Source organism: Salmo trutta, chromosome 4 (assembly GCF_901001165.1).
Source record: "Salmo trutta chromosome 4, fSalTru1.1, whole genome shotgun sequence".
NCBI lineage: Eukaryota > Metazoa > Chordata > Actinopteri > Salmoniformes > Salmonidae > Salmo > Salmo trutta.
Window position 1 is genome coordinate 1,710,050 of NC_042960.1, and position 17,694 is coordinate 1,727,743.

At 37.9% G+C, this 17,694-nt stretch overlaps 1 long non-coding RNA gene across 1 annotated transcript; it reads right to left on the reverse strand.

Moving 5' to 3' along the window:
• Positions 1 to 7,334: 7,334 nt before the first annotated feature.
• LOC115190596 (uncharacterized) lies at positions 7,335 to 8,734 on the reverse strand. Its single transcript, XR_003877371.1, has 5 exons — positions 8,592 to 8,734; positions 8,357 to 8,487; positions 8,063 to 8,206; positions 7,878 to 7,981; positions 7,335 to 7,717 (listed from the first exon to the last, which is right to left on the reverse strand). It is a non-coding gene; the product is annotated as an uncharacterized LOC115190596 (long non-coding RNA).
• Between the last annotated feature and the right edge of the window lie 8,960 nt (positions 8,735 to 17,694).

The window sequence follows — 17,694 nt, forward strand, 5'->3', positions numbered from 1 at the left end:
TCCCTCTGTAACTGGTCTCTCTCCCTCTGTAACTGGTCTCTCTCCCTCTTTAACTGGTCTCTCTCCTTCTGTAACTGGTCTCTCTCCCTCTGTAACTGGTCTCTCTCCCTCTGTAACTGGTCTCTCTCCCTCTGTAACTGGTCTCTCTCCCTCTGTAACTGGTCTCTCTCCCTCTGTAACTGGTCTCTCTCACTCAGTAACTGGTCTCTCTCACTCAGTAAATGCCCTCTCTTCCTCTCTAGCTGGTTCATGTTCCTCCGGCATTGGTCTCTCTCCTTCTGCAGCTGGTCTCTTTCTGTACACAGGCCAATGATACCACTACTGGTATCTGACTGGTCTCTGTCTTGCGGCAGGCCAGTGGTGTTGTAACAGGCCTCTAACTGGTTTCTCTCTTCGTTAGAGCCGGCTGAAAAACAAAGACGTTCTTGCATGTTTTGCGTCCCAAATGACCCCCTATTCCTTCTATAGTGCAGTACCATGGACCAAAGCCCTATGTACCCTGGTCAAAAGTAGTGCCCTTTAAAGAGGATAGGGTGCTATTTGGAACACAATCCTGGTTGTGGTGTTTACAAGGTACAGCATGTTCAGTGACGTACACAAGGCCAAGTGCACCAGTTACAGTAGATTCTACTTTCTCCATGGACCATGTCAACAATATTGACAAACTACCGTTCCCACAAGTTATGTAACATCAAGTCTGAATTGAGATCCTTGCACTGTACGTACAGAACTATGGTGTGATAATAAAATACACATCTGTCCTATGGGCCCTGGTCAAAAGTAATGCACTACACATGGAATAGTGCCCCAAATGGGATAGAGTCCCAAATGGCACCCTATCCCCTATATAGTGCACTACGTTTGACCAGAGCGCTAATAGGGTGTCATTTGGGACAAAGCCTCACTCACAGAAAGCCAGTTTCAGGGAGATGTTGAGAATGACTTGTAGAACACACAGCACTCCAAAACACACAGCAGCCAGCCTGTAGAGTCTTGTTCTTCCATCTGCAGAGGAACACGCACTCGCTGACACACATACACACACGCAGACAGACACACACACCATCATCACTAATGATTAAGATTAAAAGAGATTACACATCCCTAACTTATTCTGAGAACCAAACATTTCCATTGCGTCATTGGTTTTCTTTCGATTGAGGGTTGGCAGCAACAGTTTGCTCAAGCTTGTGGTCATCTCCAATCTGATAAACAGGAAGCAACTGTATGAAGAAATGACCAAACAAACACAATATAGCCATAGCATGATTTAAAGGGTCAATCTGCGATTTCTATATTTAAAAAAAATTAACATCAATTTTAAATTCGTATTTACTGAATTGATTCTTGAAAAATGTAACTTAGAAATACCTCATGATCTTAGTTTAACTGTCTAGCCCCATCAGAACCGAAATTTAAACTTGTTTTACCATGGAATTATAAACAATGGAATTGTAAACAAACACTGCATAGTCTCAAATGGTTCAAACTATCATTTTGATCATGAATGGTCACTCCTTGCAGACATACTGTAGCTCTCTCTATGAATTTGAGAGTGGACACCCCTCAGGCGGGGTGTCCACTGTGTTGTTGTTTAAAAAGGATATTTTCAATTAATCATATTTAAATAGTTCCTAATAGTTTCAATAACTGAAGAAAAAAATACATTGAATTGATACATTTTAGTGTACGTGACCACAGCAGGTTTTGAACCCCATGCTCCGTACCAACTGAACCACCCAGAAGACAGAACAAAATGTAGAAGTGTTTTACTAGTGTGTGTTTGTGTGCGTGTGTGAATGCGTTCGGTTTGTACGTGCAGACCTGCCTGCGTGCCTCAGCTACTGTGTGAGAGACTAAGATACTTAGAATACTTAGTTCTTACCTGAGAGATGGGTTTCAGTCTTTACACTCCTCGTTGCTCTGTTCCGGTTTTCTTCCATAAATTTGTTTAAGTCAATCACCTGTTTGTTGACGTAGTCGGCCATCTTAATTAACCGTACCAAATATCAATGATTACACCAATCATTCAATAAATCAACTAATTAAGTCTGTCTGACCTCTTATTGTAATATTTAGGATTCTAACTTAGTTTTACTTACAGTATTGACTTACTGTATGATTACCTTGCTAACTGACTCCTAATGGTAATATCTACTGTATGATTACCTTTCTGACTCCTAATGGTAATATCTACTGTATGATTACCTTTCTAACTGACTCCTAATGGTAATATCTACTGTATGATTACCTTTCTGACTCCTAATGGTAATATCTACTGTATGATTACCTTTCTAACTGACTCCTAATGGTAATATCCACTGTATGATTACCTTTCTAACTGACTCCTAATGGTAATATCTACTGTATGATTACCTTTCTAACTGTCTGACCAGCAGTTGGTCTGATGTGTCTAAATCCTGTACTTCTCTGTTCTCTGTCTGTGGCTGAAAGCTGGTGACATGATGTTTCAAGGCTCTATCCACCAATAGGAAGGCTGTAGGTGTTAGAATATTTCAAGGCTCTATCCACCAATAGGAAGGCTGTAGGTGTTAGAATATTTCAAGGCTCTATCCACCAATAGGAAGGAGTCTATTGGGATGTGAGACAAATGGCACCATATTCTCTTTAAGTGCACTACATAGAGAATAGGATGCCATTTGGGATTCAGCCTTGTGGACCAGAGAGTTGTGTGTAACTTCCTCTTCATCCCTTGATCATTCTGTTCCCTGCTTTATTTCTTCCTCTTTTTCATGGTTTTTTTGGCCTAATATTATAAGTGATTTGTCATCCCAAACACAAGTAATAATTGGTCAACAGTAGGTCTAGTAAATGAATATATTAGCTAAGATGATGCTGTTTACTTTGTTTGTTGATTTGGGTCGAAAACAAGACATCTAAATATATTTTCCAATAGAAATAATTAAACAAAATCAACTTTTTACAATAAACAAATCTTCAATCTCTCCTGTTTGTCATCATGTCAATTAGCAATCTATTACACACTGCTTCACCATACCATAGTTATTCATTAGTCCTTTAACAAGTAGATGTTACTTCATATGTGGCGGATGAATCAGAATTAGTTGGGTAACATAGATCATTAAGATGTTTTATTTGCATAATATGCTTATGTGAGATACTTGTCATATGTGAATGTATCTGTTAAACCATGTGAAGAGATGGCGTGATTAATTGGGAACCAATTATTTGCCTCCACAATGTCTGTGCGCAAGTCACTCCCCTCAGTGAGCTTGTCCAGGAGTGGAGTCAAGAGAGGGTTTACTTGAGAGGGGAGTATCTAGAGTTGTCAATTGATTTATGCCATTGGATGAGCTAATGGTTCTGTTCTATACCGTACCAGGGAGAGACGGTTCCAGTTTGGGGTAGGAGGACCAGATACTGGTCTATACAATGAACACTGTTGATACAGCAGTTGCTGTCTGCTATGTTTTATAGATACTGTATCTTTCATACAAAACTTAACATTTGTGAACTGTTCCTAAGATCTGTTGTTTGTCATGTACGTTGAGAGGGGTGGATCTTGGGTATAAAAGATCTTTGTACTTTTGTGTAATCACTTTTTCAATGGTTCATTAGAGATAGCGCATCATTGAAGGTCAAGTGCTTTTGCAAAAGCATTTTAATTATTAAAGATGTAGTTTTAAGTATAACTCTGACTGGTGTGCGAAGTTTGTAACTCTCCTCATTTGGTAATGCAGAAATTAGCCACCACACACATATATATATATATATATATATATATATATATATATATATATATTCATTCGTCCTTTAACAACTGTTACTCCACACCATAGTTATTCATTAGTCCTTTAACAACTAGATGTTACTCCACACCATAGTGATTCATTAGTCCTTTAACAACTAGATGTTTCTCCATACCATAGTGATTCATTAGTCCTTTAACAACTAGATGTTACTCAATACCATAGTGATTCATTAGTCCTTTAACAACTAGATGTTACTCCATTCCATAGTGATTCATTAGTCCTTTAACAACTAGATGTTACTCCATACCATAGTGATTCATTAGTCCTTTAACAACTAGATGTTACTCCATACCATAGTGATTCATTAGTCCTTTAACAACTAGATGTTACTCCATACCATAGTTATTCATTACTCTTTTAACAACTAGATGTTACTCCATACCATAGTGATTCATTAGTCCTTTAACAACTAGATGTTACTCCATACCATAGTGATTCATTAGTCCTTTAACAACTAGATGTTACTCCATACCATAGTGATTCATTAGTGCTTTAACAACTAGATGTTACTCCATACCATAGTGATTCATTAGTCCTTTAACAACTAGATGTTACTCCATACCATAGTGATTCATAAGTCCTTTAACAACTAGATATTACTCCATACCATAGTGATTCATTAGTCCTTTAACAACTAGATGTTACTCCATACCATAGTGATTCATTAGTCCTTTAACAACTAGATGTTACTCCATACCATAGTGATTCATTAGTCCTTTAACAACTAGATGTTACTCCATACCATAGTGATTCATTAGTGCTTTAACAACTAGATGTTACTCCATACCATAGTGATTCATTAGTCCTTTAACAACTAGATGTTACTCCATACCATAGTGATTCATAAGTCCTTTAACAACTAGATATTACTCCATACCATAGTGATTCATTAGTCCTTTAACAACTAGATGTTACTCCATACCATAGTGATTCATTAGTCCTTTAACAACTAGATGTTACTCCATACCATATTGATTCATTAGTCCTTTAACAACTAGATGTTACTCCATACCATAGTGATTCATTAGTCCTTTAACAACTAGATGTTTCTCCATACCATAGTGATTAATTAGTCCTTTAACAACTAGATGTTACTCCATTCCATAGTGATTCATTAGTCCTTTAACAACTAGATGTTACTCCATTCCATAGTGATTCATTAGTCATTTACTTCATTTTGCAGACGCTCTTATCCAGAGCGACTTACAAATTGGTGCATTCACCTTATGATATCCAGTGGAACAATCACTTTACAATAGTACATCTATATCTTTTTTCTTTTCTTTTTTTTGGGGGGGGGTTAGAAGGATTACTTTATCCTATCCCAGGTATTCCTTAAAGAGGTGGGGTTTCAGGTGTCTCCGGAAGGTGGTGATTGACTCCGCTGTCCTGGCGTCGTGAGGGAGCTTGTTCCACCATTGGGGTGCCAGAGCAGCGAACATTTTTGACTTGTCTGAGCGGGAACTGTACTTCCGCAGAGGTAGGGGGGCCAGCAGGCCAGAGGTGGATGAACGCAGTGCCCTTGTTTGGGTGTAGGGCCTGATCAGAGCCTGAAGGTACGGAGGTGCCATTCCCCTCACAGCTCCGTAGGCAAGCACCATGGTCTTGTAGCTGATGCGAGCTTCAACTGGAAGCCAGTGGAGTGTGCGGAGGAGCGGGGTGACGTGAGAGAACTTTGGAAGGTTGAACACCAGACGGGCTGCGGATCGAGTGTAGGTTTTTTGAGGAGGGTTGCAACTCTCGCTCTCTTGAAGACGGAAGGGACGTAGCCAGCGGTCAAGGATGAGTTGATGAGCGAGGTGAGGTAAGGGAGAAGGTCTCCGGAAATGTTCTGGAGAAGAGAGGAGGGGATAGGTTCAAGCGGGCAGGTTGTTGGGCGGCCGGCCATCACAAGACGCAAGATTTCATCTGGAGAGAGAGGGGAGAAAGAGCTCAAAGCATAGGGTAGGGCAATGTGAGCAGGACCATTAGTCCTTTAACAACTAGATGTTACTCCATACCATAGTGATTCATTAGTCCTTTAACAAATAGATGTTGCTCCATACCATAGTGATTAATTAGTCCTTTAACAACTAGATGTTACTCCATACCATAGTGATTCATTAGTCCTTTAACAACTAGATGTCCTTAATGTTAAATTACAATATACTGTATTACAGTAACTGGTCTGTAGCTGGTCTCTCTCCTCAGTCAGGTTGTAGTCACTGTCCAGTGTGTGTGTAGAGCACATGGAGATGTGTGAAACTTAGTCCTCAGCCTGAAGTGTCCTCCCTTGCGCCAGCGAATAGCTAACTTTTCACGTGGCGTTGACTGGTAAGACTCTTCAGGAGGGCTCAGTAAAGATGGGCTCAGACATTTCCAACAACATACTGTTTTCTGTCTAACATGTCTATGTTAAGCCTACACAGGTTCTTGTGATAATGTTACCTCTGCCCTATGTCTGTCCCTGTGCCTTACTGTAAGTGACATTGTTTTAACTGAAACTGTCAAATCAACAAGTCACTGGCCTCCACGTGACTTCCCTCACTTTAACTTCTAATGGAAACATTTGTTTCCCACCCTGCATATGGTTTAAACATATGATTCAGGTTATAATTGAAGTTATCACATATTTTAGTGGATAAAAAAATGTGACCCTCTGAATTCACATATAGATCATATAACATTACTGAGGCTTTGACACCCCAGCCTTCAAACTGAGGTCACGTTATGGCTTGAGGCCAGCCACCGATTTCATCCCATACATCACCAATGGCCTGATGCCATATAGGGGCCTTTTATCTTTCTATACTGTCTGTGTGTGACATCAGTGTAAGGAGTTATTCAGAAGTGTGTGACATCAATGTAGAGTTATTCAGAAGTGTGTGGGGAAAATCTTTGTCAGCATTTTTCTCAGAATTTTAAAAGGGAAGTATGTGTGTGTGCGCTCAGTAATGTTCCGAATTCTGTGTGTGTCCAACCGCAGGTCACACGGTCTTATGAAACCATTTTTTTTAACTAAGCATAAGCCTATGGCAATGTTGCTAATAAAAATAACGAAGAAGAATTTTACAGAGTAGTGGTATTAGACACGCCCATGGGCTTTCCTCAATTCATCCTTCCTTGATTCCTCCTTGTACCCTTTCGCTCTCTTCGCTTCCTTCTCAAAACACATTGGATAATATTGTCCAATGGGAAAGACCGTGGACTTTTTCCTCCGGTAGGGAGGAGATGGGATTAGAAGAGACAGGAGGAAAGGAGACAGGAGGAGACGAGAGGAGTTGGGAGTAGAGGAGAGGAGTTGGGAGTAGAGGAGATGGGAGAAAGGAGCCTTAGTGTCAGAGAGAGACAGAGGAGGAATAAGAAAATTAAGAGAATGAGGAAGAGAGAAAAAAAGACAAATAATTGTTGTGTTAATATTTAAAGGAGAGTATGTAGACATACTGTACTCTGTATTTCACACAGAGTGAGTCTATGCAACTTATGTGTCAAGGTTAAGCACATTTTCACTCCTGAACGTATTTAGCCATAACAAAGGGGTTGAATACTTGACTCAACACATTTCAGCTTTAAATCTTTTATTTTTTTGTAAAAAAAAAAAATTAAAAACATATTTCCACTTTGACATTATGAGTTATTGTGTTTAGGACAGTGACAATGAAATCTCATTTTAATCCATTTATAAATTCAGCGTGTAAACAACAAAATGTGGAAAAAGTCTAGGCCTTCAGAAATACTTTCTGAAGGCACTGTAGCTGGTATCATGACTTTCAGCATGACAATCAAGATCATAACTAAGAGTGAGAGAGAACTATTTCTCACACATCCAGTAACTTAGAGTTGAACACGGATAGTAATGCCATTTTCCATGGTCTGATGAACTGTAAGAGAACCACACACAGTTCTCCCCTCCATAACCATTAGGCTGTCCACTCTCCCAATACCTGCAGTAGAAACAACAGAGTTAGACTGACCACTCTCAGAACCTAAAGTATGAACAACACACAGAATCAGTCCTACTCCTTACAATGTGGTCAGTGTTATTATAGAACAGTAGTCTCTTACCTTGGGGTGGTTAGTGTTATTAGAGCAGTAATCTCTTACCTTGGGGTGGTCAGTGGGTTGCCGTCCACCCATTTCCAGGTCCCCTGAGTAACAGAGTCAGTCAGACCAATCCAGAAACTACTGCTGAGCTTGAAGAGAAACTGCTGTTGGTGAGAAAGATACTGATGTTGTCAACTACATGTGTTAAATACTGGAAGATACATTTGTTTGATTATCTCACTCACCTGTTCCTTATCACTGTTTATGATCACCAGGTCTGCTCCTCTCCCCAGACAGTCCTGTCTGCTCTCCTCCCAGGTTTTTTTCCCCAGTAAACAGGAAGTAACAACTGCTTTCAAACTTCTGCCAGCCTTCAGGACAGGTTTGTTCTACAAGACAAAAACATGAATTTCCATCTTATTATTCTGCACCTATTATTGTAGAATACAAACACAAGTTGACTGGATATTAGATATGTGATGTTATGATAATTTATTAGGTAAACGCACTAAGATTAGAGCACTTTCTTATGAGATCACCTTTCTCTTGCTGGTCTCTCTCTAGTCAGGGTGTTACTACTGGTCTGTAGCTGGTCTCTCTTTAATCAGCTTTTTATAACTGGTCTGTAGCTGGTCTCTCTCTGTTGAGTCGTGATGACCAATGACTCCATCTGTATAAGGGAAAAGTTAATCAAACATGTAACTACCACCCCATTGATGATTAAGTATGATTAAGTAGGCTACTTAAGTCTCAGTGACAACATACTAAACTTACAGTAGACAGACAGGCCTATGATCCCAGCCAGTAGGAGAACACACAGCAGCCCCAGACTCACTGCAGCAACTCCAGAGGGTCTCTTCCACCACTGAATCACACATTATTAAAGTATGATATTTGGTAATGTGTTTTACTGTATCATCCACGATTGGGACAAATAAATACAATTAAATTGTATTTGTCACATGCACCGTATCCAACAGGTGTTAAGAAAAATACAAAAAAAAGAAAAAGAACAAATATTTAAAGAGCAGCAGTAAAATACCAATAGCGGGGCTATAAACAGGGGTTACCGGTCAGAGTCAATGTGCGGGAGCACTGGTGTCAAGGTAATATGTACATGTAGGTAGAGTTATTAAAGTGACTATGCATAGATAATAAAAAGAGTAGCAGAAGGGTAAAAGGGGGGGCAGTGCAAATAGTTTGGGTAGCCATTTGATTAGATGTTCAGGAGTCTTCTGGCTTGGGGGTAGAAACTGTTTATAAGCCTCTTGGACATAGACTTGGTGCTCTGGTACTGCTTGCCATGTGGTAGCAGAGAGAACAGTCTATAACTAGAGTGGCTGGAGTCTTTGACAATGTGTAGGGCCTTCCTCTAACACCACCTGGTATAGAGGTCCTGGATGGCAGGAAGTTTGGCCCAGTGATGTACTGGGCTGTACGCACTACCCTTTGTGGTGCCTTGCGGTCGGAGGCCGAGCAGTTGCCATACTAGGCAGTGATGCAACCAGTCAGGATGCTCTCGGTGGTGCAGCTGTAGAACCTTTTGAGGATCTGAGGACCCATGCCAAATCTTTGTGCCCTCTTCAAAAAAAAACTAGTTGTGCCCTCTTTTCAGGTTTTGTTGTGCCCTCTTCACGACCGTCTTAGTGTGCTTGGACCATGTTAGTTTGTTGGTATTGTGGATGCCAAAGAACTTGAAACGCTCAACCTGCTCCACTACAGCCCCGTTGATGAGAATGGGGGCGTGCCCTGTCCTCCTTTTCCTGTAGTCCGCGATCATCTCCTTTGTCTTGATCACGTTGAGGAAGAGTTTGTTCTCCTTGCACGACACGGCCAGGTCTCTGACCTCCTCCTTATAGGCTGTCTCGTCGTTGTCGATCATCGGCAAACTTAATGATGGTGTTGGAGTCGTGCCTGGCCATGCAGTATTTCGTGGTACCGGTATTTTTCCCTCACCGTAGTTACATTTACATTTTAGTCATTTAGCAGACGCTCTTATCCAGAGCGACTTACAGTAGTGAATGCATACATTTCAATTCATTTCATACATTTTTTTTTCTCGTACTGGCCCCCCGTGGGAATCGAACCCACAACCCTGGCGTTGCAAACACCATTGCAAACACCATGCTCTACCAACTGAGCCACAGGGAGGCTAGTATTGTGTTTATAGTGGTGTTATCTTGTATTAAATACCTTATCCACACATCTCATCTCTCCTGCGCCTGACTCCTTTCACCAGTTACCCACAGCCTTGACAGGTCTAGAAGGGGTGCACATTTTTGTATTGACCTTAGCATTATACACCTAATTCAAATCCTCAAAGCGTGATGAGTTGATAATTTGAATCAGCTGCGTGCTGCTATGACAAATAAAAATGTGCACCCCTTTTGGTTCCCCTGGAGCAGGATTGAGAAACACTGGTCTAGAGAGTTTACTGAAAGAAGATACAATATCTTGGATGTGGTTTGCAAGTTCCTTAAACATGTCTAACAGAGGACGAACTTAGGGAAGTTGGGACCTTGTTGTGAAAGTCTGATATAGTGTGATGATTAGATAACAATACACTGACAGACTAGTCTCAGGGAGATGTTGAGAGTAACTTGTAGAACACACAGCATCCCAAAGCTCACAGCAACCATCCTGTAGAGTGTTCTCCCTGAATCCTCAGGTCCTGAGGAGATACACACTGATGTGAGAACACACACATACACAAGCATGCACACACATAAGAGGGTGGGGATGTGACATAATCAGCCACAATAGGACTGTTTCTCACAGCTGTTGTATGATATAAAGTCTACCAATCCATTCTTAAAGATATAAGTTATAAATGCCTCATGCCTTAGTTCAACAGTCATTCCCATCAGAACCCAACGTATAACCTGTTAATTAATTGTTTCTAAACAATATTGTAAACAAACTGTATGTATAGCCTCAAAAACACAGTTCAAACTATAAGTTGCTATCAGATAGCATTTTTGTTTAGTGCTTTTGTTCATGTGTTTAAGTCTTTGTCTGTGTACGGTATGTGTGTGATAGAGAGCTTTCCTAGTTTTTACCTGAGCGATGGGTCTCAGTCTTCACTCTTTTCTTTGTACATACTACCTCTATCAGCCTGACTAACCAGTGTCTGTATGTAGCCTCGCTACTTTTATAGCCTCACTAATGTATATAGCCTCGCTACAGTTATTTTTTCTGTTTTATTTCTTTACTTACCTATTGTTGTTACGTGCCTCCTAGGAGGAGGGAGGTGCAGGAATCAGGAGCAGGAGAGCAAGGAAGTCCCAGTGGCACAATCGTTTATTAAGGAGTCCCAACTCAACAACAACATGGGGGAAACACGCCCAAACGAAGTCGCCACACACAGGGAAAGTAATGCAACACACGGAGGATAAACCTTTACTTCTAAACAAATTCCAAAACGGCACAACTACCGTGAGAAAAGAAAATCCCGTGGTGCAGACACGCACACCTAAGAAAGTAACACAGCAAACACTCCCGCACAAAGACTAGTAGGCAGCGGAGGAAAATAAACCCACCGAAATCAACTAATAGGACACAGGTGTGACAAAACAGACAGACACAAACAAAAAGGAAAAAATGGATCGGTGGCAGCTAGTAGGCCGGCGACGACGACCGCCGAACCCCTGCCCGAAAATGGAGAGGAAGTCGTGACAATTGTTCACATAATACCTTTTTTGCACTGTTGGTTAGAGCCAGTAAGTAAGCATTTCACTGTAAGGTTGTATTTGGTGCACATGACAAATACATTTTGACTTGATTTGCTCTGTTCTTGTTTTCCGCAATAACTTTGTTTTCTTCAATAACCTCTTCATTGACGTAGTCATTCATCTTAACTAACTGTTTGATTACCTTTCTAACTGACTCCTAATGGTAATATCTACTGTATGATTCCCTTTCTAACTGACTCCTAATGGTAATATCTACTGTATGATTACCTTTCTAACTGACTCCTAATGGTAATATCCACTGTATGATTACCTTTCTAACTGACTCCTAATGGTAATATCTACTGTATGATTACCTTTCTAACTGACTCCTAATGGTAATATCTACTGTATGATTACCTTTCTAACTGACTCCTAATGGTAATATCTACTGTATGATTACCTTTCTAACTGACTCCTAATGGTAATATCTACTGTATGATTCCCTTTCTAACTGACTCCTTATGGTAATATCTACTGTATGATTACCTTTCTAACTGTCTCCTAATGATAATATCTACTGTATGATTCCCTTTCTAACTGACTCCTTATGGTAATATCTACTGTATGATTACCTTTCTAACTGACTCCTAATGATAATATGTACTGTATGATTCCCTTTCTAACTGACTCCTTATGGTAATATCTACTGTATGATTACCTTTCTAACTGACTCCTTATGGTAATATCTACTGTATGATTACCTTTCTAACTGTCTCCTAATGATAATATCTACTGTATGATTCCCTTTCTAACTGACTCCTTATGGTAATATCTACTGTATGATTACCTTTCTAACTGACTCCTAATGATAATATCTACTGTATGATTCCCTTTCTAACTGACTCCTAATGGTAATATCTACTGTATGATTCCCTTTCTAACTGACTCCTTATGGTAATATCTACTGTATGATTACCTTTCTAACTGACTCCTAATGGTAATATCTATTGTAAGATTATCTTTCTAACTGACTCCTAATGGTAATATCTACTGTATGATTACCTTTCTAACTGACTCCTAATGGTAATATCTACTGTATGATTCCCTTTCTAACTGACTTCAAATGATAATATCTACTGTATGATTACCTTTCTAACTGACTCCTAATGGTAATATCTACTGTATGATTACCTTTCTAACTGACTCCTAATGGTAATATCTACTGTATGATTACCTTTCTAACTGTCTCCTAATGATAATATCTACTGTATGATTCCCTTTCTAACTGACTCCTTATGGTAATATCTACTGTATGATTACCTTTCTAACTGACTCCTAATGATAATATGTACTGTATGATTCCCTTTCTAACTGACTCCTTATGGTAATATCTACTGTATGATTACCTTTCTAACTGACTCCTAATGATAATATGTACTGTATGATTCCCTTTCTAACTGACTCCTTATGGTAATATCTACTGTATGATTACCTTTCTAACTGACTCCTTATGGTAATATCTACTGTATGATTACCTTTCTAACTGTCTCCTAATGATAATATCTACTGTATGATTCCCTTTCTAACTGACTCCTTATGGTAATATCTACTGTATGATTACCTTTCTAACTGACTCCTAATGATAATATGTACTGTATGATTCCCTTTCTAACTGACTCCTTATGGTAATATCTACTGTATGATTACCTTTCTAACTGACTCCTAATGGTAATATCTACTGTATGATTCCCTTTCTAACTGACTCCTAATGGTAATATCTACTGTATGATTACCTTTCTAACTGACTACTAATGGTAATATCTAATGTATGATTACCTTTCTGACTGACTCCTAATGGTAATATCTACTGTATGATTACCTTTCTAACTGACTCCTTATGGTAATATCTACTGTATGATTACCTTTCTAACTGACTCCTAATGGTAATATTTACTGTACGATTACCTTTCTGACTGACTCCTAATGGTAATATCTACTGTATGATTACCTTTCTGACTGACTCCTAATGGTAATATCTACTGTATGATTACCTTTCTAACTGACTACTAATGGTAATATCTACTGTATGATTACCTTTCTAACTGACTCCTTATGGTAATATCTACTGTATGATTACCTTTCTAACTGACTCCTAATGGTAATATCTATTGTAAGATTACCTTTCTAACTGACTCCTAATGGTAATATCTACTGTATGATTACCTTTCTAACTGACTCCTAATGGTAATATCTACTGTATGATTCCCTTTCTAACTGACTTCAAATGATAATATCTACTGTATGATTACCTTTCTAACTGACTCCTAATGGTAATATCTACTGTATGATTACCTTTCTAACTGACTCCTAATGGTAATATCTACTGTTTGATTACCTTTCTGACTGACTCCTAATGGTAATATCTACTGTATGATTACCTTTCTGACTGACTCCTAATGGTAATATCTACTGTATGATTACCTTTCTAACTGACTACTAATGGTAATATCTACTGTATGATTACCTTTCTGACTGACTCCTAATGATAATGTCTACTGTAAGATTACCTTTCTAACTGACTCCTAATGATAATATCTACTGTATAGATACCTTTCTAACTGACTTCTAATGATAATATCTACTGTATGATTACCTTTCTAACTGACTCCTAATGGTAATATCTACTGTATGATTCCCTTTCTAACTGACTCCTTATGGTAATAGCTACTGTATAGATACCTTTCTAACTGACTCCTAATGGTAATATCTACTGTATAGATACCTTTCTAACTGACTTCTAATGATAATATCTAATGTATAGATACCTTTCTAACTGACTTCTAATGATAATATCTACTGTATGATTACCTTTCTAACTGACTCCTAATGGTAATATCTACTGTATGATTCCCTTTCTAACTGACTCCTTATGGTAATAGCTACTGTATAGATACCTTTCTAACTGACTTCTAATGATAATATCTACTGTATGATTACCTTTCTAACTGACTCCTAATGGTAATATCTACTGTATGATTACCTTTCTAACTGACTCCTAAAGGTAATATCTACTATATGATTACCTTTCTAACTGACTCCTAATGGTAATATCTACTGTATGATTACCTTTCTAACTGACTCCTAATGGTAATATCTACTGTATGATTACCTTTCTAACTGACTCCTAATGGTAATATCTACTGTATGATTACCTTTCTAACTGACTCCTAATGGTAATATCTACTGTATGATTACCATTCTAACTGAATCCTAATGGTAATATCTACTGTATGATGACCTTTCTAACTGACTCCTAATGGTAATATCTACTGTATGATTACCTTTCTAACTGACTCCTAAAGGTAATATCTACTGTATGATTACCTTTCTAACTGACTTCTAATTGTAATATCTACTGTATGATTCCCTTTCTAACTGACTCCTAATGGTAATATCTACTGTATGATTCCCTTTCTAACTGACTCCTAATGGTAATATCTACTGTATGATTCCCTTTCTAACTGACTCCTTATGGTAATAGCTACTGTATAGATACCTTTCTAACTGACTCCTAATGGTAATATCTACTGTATAGATACCTTTCTAACTGACTTCTAATGATAATATCTACTATATGATTACCTTTCTAACTGACTCCTAATGGTAATATCTACTGTATGATTCCCTTTCTAACTGACTCCTTATGGTAATAGCTACTGTATAGATACCTTTCTAACTGACTCCTAATGGTAATATCTACTGTATGATTCCCTTTCTAACTGACTTCTAATGATAATATCTACTGTATGATTACCTTTCTAACTGACTCCTAATGGTAATATCTACCGTATGATTACCTTTCTAACTGACTCCTAATGGTAATATCTACTGTATGATTACCTTTCTAACTGACTCCTAATGGTAATATCTACTGTATGATTACCTTTCTGACTGACTCCTAATGGTAATATCTACTGTATGATTACCTTTCTAACTGACTCCTAATGGTAATATCTACTGTATTATTACCTTTCTAACTGACTCCTAATGGTAATATCTACTGTATGATTACCTTTCTAACTGACTCCTAATGGTAATATCTACTGTATGATTACCTTTCTGACTGACTCCTAATGGTAATATCTACTGTATGATTACCTTTCTGACTGACTCCTAATGGTAATATCTACTGTATGATTACCTTTCTGACTGACTCCTAATGGTAATATCTACTGTATGATTACCTTTCTAACTGACTACTAATGGTAATATCTACTGTATGATTACCTTTCTAACTGACTCCTTATGGTAATATCTACTGTATGATTACCTTTCTAACTGACTCCTAATGGTAATATCTATTGTAAGATTACCTTTCTAACTGACTCCTAATGGTAATATCTACTGTATGATTACCTTTCTAACAAACTCCTAATGGTAATATCTACTGTATGATTCCCTTTCTAACTGACTTCAAATGATAATATCTACTGTATGATTACCTTTCTAACTGACTCCTAATGGTAATATCTACTGTATGATTACCTTTCTAACTGACTCCTAATGGTAATATCTACTGTATGATTACCTTTCTGACTGACTCCTAATGGTAATATTTACTGTATGATTACCTTTCTGACTGACTCCTAATGGTAATATCTACTGTATGATTACCTTTCTGACTGACTCCTAATGGTAATATCTACTGTATGATTACCTTTCTAACTGACTACTAATGGTAATATCTACTGTATGATTACCTTTCTGACTAACTCCTAATGATAATGTCTACTGTAAGATTACCTTTCTAACTGACTCCTAATGGTAATATCTACTGTATAGATACCTTTCTAACTGACTTCTAATGATAATATCTACTGTATGAATACCTTTCTAACTGACTCCTAATGGTAATATCTACTGTATGATTCCCTTTCTAACTGACTCCTTATGGTAATAGCTACTGTATAGATACCTTTCTAACTGACTCCTAATGGTAATATCTACTGTATAGATACCTTTCTAACTGACTTCTAATGATAATATCTACTGTATAGATACCTTTCTAACTGACTTCTAATGATAATATCTACTGTATGATTACCTTTCTAACTGACTCCTAATGGTAATATCTACTGTATGATTCCCTTTCTAACTGACTCCTTATGGTAATAGCTACTGTATAGATACCTTTCTAACTGACTTCTAATGATAATATCTACTGTATGATTACCTTTCTAACTGACTCCTAATGGTAATATCTACTGTATGATTACCTTTCTAACTGACTCCTAATGGTGATATCTACTGTATGATTACCTTTCTAACTGACTCCTAATGGTAATATCTACTGTATGATTACCTTTCTAACTGACTCCTAATGGTAATATCTACTGTATGATTACCTTTCTAACTGACTCCTAATGGTAATATCTACTGTATGATTACCTTTCTAACTGACTCCTAATGGTAATATCTACTGTATGATTACCATTCTAACTGAATCCTAATGGTAATATCTACTGTATGATGACCTTTCTAACTGACTCCTAATGGTAATATCTACTGTATGATTACCTTTCTAACTGACTCCTAAAGGTAATATCTACTGTATGATTACCTTTCTAACTGACTTCTAATTGTAATATCTACTGTATGATTCCCTTTCTAACTGACTCCTAATGGTAATATCTACTGTATGATTCCCTTTCTAACTGACTCCTAATGGTAATATCTACTGTATGATTCCCTTTCTAACTGACTCCTTATGGTAATAGCTACTGTATAGATACCTTTCTAACTGACTCCTAATGGTAATATCTACTGTATAGATACCTTTCTAACTGACTTCTAATGATAATATCTACTGTATGATTACCTTTCTAACTGACTCCTAATGGTAATATCTACTGTATGATTCCCTTTCTAACTGACTCCTTATGGTAATAGCTACTGTATAGATACCTTTCTAACTGACTCCTAATGGTAATATCTACTGTATGATTCCCTTTCTAACTGACTTCTAATGATAATATCTACTGTATGATTACCTTTCTAACTGACTCCTAATGGTAATATCTACTGTATGATTACCTTTCTAACTGACTCCTAATGGTAATATCTACTGTATGATTACCTTTCTAACTGACTCCTAATGATAATATATACTGTATGATGACCTTTCTAACTGACTCCTAATGGTAATA